Below are 3,930 nucleotides of genomic sequence, written 5' to 3' on the forward strand. Positions count from 1 at the left end.
TGTGGCAAACAGTAGGTACTTTGAAAGAATTTGATAACCAAGGCAAACAAATGTGTTATGCTGCTCCCCAGAATAGTTTCCTTCCTCTCAATCAATTCCAGGTCAAGGGATCCTTGAGAGCAATATGGTACCTCTGCAGCTGTGAATTTAGAAGGGCTGGATGTGGAGGGCTTATTTCAGGACCAGCATCAGCTCACCGTGTTCCAGTTGCCCACATGGTCCATCAAGAAGTGTGACTGCCTACAGAGAACCCCAACAGAAGACTGAGAGATGACATGATTACTTATGCTGGTAAGCTTATATGTAACCCTGATAATTCTGTGTCTTGGTAAGCGGTGAGAGATGATGGCATTGTTTTCCTGGCTCTCCTCTCATCTCCGTGGATAGCACCAATAAAAGGACACTTTGTTTTCTCTTGCTTCCTGAAGATAATTAATGGGAAGGTGGGAAAAGGAGAAGAAAAGCAAGAAGTGATAAAGCTCAAGACAAAAAGTGAAGCAGAAATTCAAATATTGAAAGAACTACTCTATATTATTTGAGGCTGTGGCTTTAATGGACTGTCTCCATGTATTTCTCTTGAGGCACTTCTATTTCCCAGTACATGTGACACATCAAGAAGTTTTTGCCATACTCCCATTGGAAAAGGTGTGACACTGCATGTGTGTCCTTTCTGCCAGTAGGGAGATACATGGGTAGCAATGTATTCTCTTTTCAGTGCCATACTTACTAATAGCTGGGATCAGAGGCATTATTTCTATAAAAGATATATCTTGCATAACCTTAAAACACACAATAGATTGGAGATCCACAGAAAAGCAGGATTTGTTTTTGTTTCCATTTAAAATCACTGGGTCCAGAGGAAAGATTTTACTTTTCCTTTCAGATAGTCCTGTTTGCTGGCTTCTTCCATGATTCCTGTGTAGACATGACCTTCCAGCCAGCCTTTCAACCACCAGCTGTCACAAACATTGTTATGCTCTTTACACATCTGTACTTATTCTACCTGAGATTAAACAGGAAAGAACTATCTACAAAGTACAATATACTGTCTTTTTGTACACACAACTAAAGTTCAGGCTGAGGCTTTTTTATCACAGTAGAGTAATGGCCTGCAGTCTTGCACATTTAATGTTACCTGGAATGCTTCTGAAAATAATCCTAAAGTGTTCTTTTTGACATCACTCCTCTTTCTAAGGGCTTCTTTCTTCAAGATTTTTCTTCTTCTACTTTTTTTTTCTTAACATACCACTGCAAACTGTTACTTCCATTGCTCAAAGTTTATTATGATCAATGTCTATCCCTCATCTCTGATTATCCAAAGATGAAAACCTAACGTGATCTTTCTCATTACTTCATTGTCTACTAACACTGTCTAGGCAATCACTTTCTTTTCCCCTTAACTTGGAAAATGACAATTATAAAGATCCCAATGAAAAATATTTTCATGATGAAAATTTATGTTTCCATTCAAGACTTTTCATGCAATGGAAACTCTGAACTGCTGATTTGGGTCCCTTTGCCAGGGAGAGGGCAAGGATCGGTCGCTCCCTGAGGTCCCTTAGCAATCCTAAAGGCTTCGATCATGTTACGACGTTGCTGCTGTTGTCCTGTTGTAAATGCCCAGACATCTTGACGACTGCAGTCAGCTCAAAATTTTTTCCTCTCCTGCTCTGCTCTGTAGTATTTGTGTCACTTAGGGAATACTGCCAATGGATTGGATCAGGTACAATCATAACCAGACAGGCCACTGAGGGAGGGAGAACAGCTGTCCTAAGCATTCAAAGCTTTGCATTCTGTGCAGCTCTGAGGTGATCTGGGCTGCAAGATATTAATTAAGCTGGAAGAAGGCCTTTTTTGGTCTTGCAGCTCACTGATTCTGCTTACCCATTATTTAGATACTTTGCAGTAAATGTGGGATGGTATGCATTGCTGCCTGATTGCAATAGAAATTTAAGAAAGAAACAGGTTTAATGTTCCCTGTGGAGAAAAACATATACTGCCACCTCTGCAGTACTATTAAGCCATTTGAATATCTGGAGTTCGCAACATCATCTGACTAAAATCAAGAATAACAAACAAAGGCTTTAGTTCAAGTGAAGCAGGAATACAAATTTTCATAATTCTATCTGAAAAAAGGTTTTCAACATAAATATTGCCTTGTGATAAAAAATAGTTGCAAAAGAATACTCAGTAAGACCAGGACATAAAAAAAGACATGGGTGAGTTGACTTATAGATAAAACTTAAAATGAAAAAGAAAATAGGAATGTCTTGTATAAGCTTGTGTAGTGTAACCATGAGAAACAGTCTTTATTTGGTTAAAAACAACCTTTGAAATCAAGTAAGTCTTTAACTTGAGGATGAAGGATGCTGTTGTCAACCATCTGGGGGTCACATTTAATTACAACTGAATGTCAAGGAGGGAGAAGAGTAAAATAACAGTTAAATAGCACGGCAAAAGAATTCAGTGAATCCTCCAGTCAGGAATACTTGTTGCTGTGCAATGGCTGAGGATGGTAGTGGTAACTGTGAAAACTGGTGATCGCCAAATGTATCTTGGCTTGAAGCACTAGCAGGGCTTGCAGCATTGCTGTTAAAGACCTGGAGAAATGACTCACTGGCATTTCTGTAAAACAGTAGTCAGTTTACTTGTCACTAAAACCACCAAATTCTGTCTCATAAGACTGTGCAAACTCCGGGCCTGGCAAGGCTAGTACAATTCTTGTTGGACCACTTTGTACAGAGCTCAACTCTTTTGTTTATAACTTCTGAAATATAACTAACAAATTCTTTTGAATTCCAGCAGTAGCACTAGAAATTACAGGGTCCTATTACTATCACTCCTAAAGAAAATTATGTCTGGGCTGTTTCCAATGTTTCTTGCCTGTTCACAGCGGAATCCTGGTCTGACCTCTACTTTATCATTCCTTTAAGTTGCTGTCCTTGTGAGTAACTTAATCCTTGAACTAAATAATACCATTTTTTAACATGAGAATTACCTGCTGCCAGGAATATAGAAAAGACTTAGTACTCTAGAGCACATTTACAATCATACATAAGTCAGAGAGGGGATCTTGTGTGGCATGGGTCATACGCTGCATCAAGAAGTACTTTCAGTGACATGAATTGATGAATATGTCATGCAAAGTTCAATAACCCTAAATAGCAGGATATGCCTGAACTTGATACCATTTGATGATCTCACATGTTCTCACATTGAAGGTGATCTCATGCAGGTGATCTGCTGAGTGATCTGTTACGTACTTGTTACCTTCTCGTTTTTTTTTTCTCCTGTGAAACAGGAACAGTTAATTTCCATATTATCTGTGTGAGGATAAGTGGAATGTGAAATTGTTTTTTCTCTGCAAGATTATGTGACCTTATTGTGTAAGGACGGAGAGAGGAGAGCCAAAAATACAGAGACAAAAGATCTGACTAACAATGACAAAGTCAGTAACAAAAATGTGTTTTGTTGTACTATTTGGTGAAGGTGGTAGAATTTAGAATGTTTCTTCCAGCAAAATGATCTGATTGAGAAGCTCCTAGTGACAGGGTAGCAAGAAAAGGTGGAGGCAACAAACAAACATACAGAGACACAGACCTAACAAGCAGTGGAGAATGTGAGGAGAAAGAAAACTCACTGATCACACCGATTGATGGGCTATCCCAGGAAGACTAACCTGGACTTTGCAAATGGTAAGAATGTAAACTAGGGTGTGGAGATCCTGAATACTGGGCTAGGAAGTGGGATTTGGTAGAACTGTGAGAAATGATGAGGGAGTATTTAGGAGAAGGGAATGGGGGAGGAAGAAAAGGGGACAGAATGAGAGGAAATGTGCATAAATTAGAACAGAGGAGATTCTCTCTGAACATCAGGAAGCATTTCTGTGCTGTGCAGGTGTCAGAGCATGGGGGCAGCCTGCCCAGAGTC

This window comes from Lagopus leucura, unplaced genomic scaffold, assembly GCF_019238085.1.
Source record: "Lagopus leucura isolate 7727_CA_CO unplaced genomic scaffold, USGS_WTPT01 Super-Scaffold_73, whole genome shotgun sequence".
Taxonomy (NCBI): domain Eukaryota; kingdom Metazoa; phylum Chordata; class Aves; order Galliformes; family Phasianidae; genus Lagopus; species Lagopus leucura.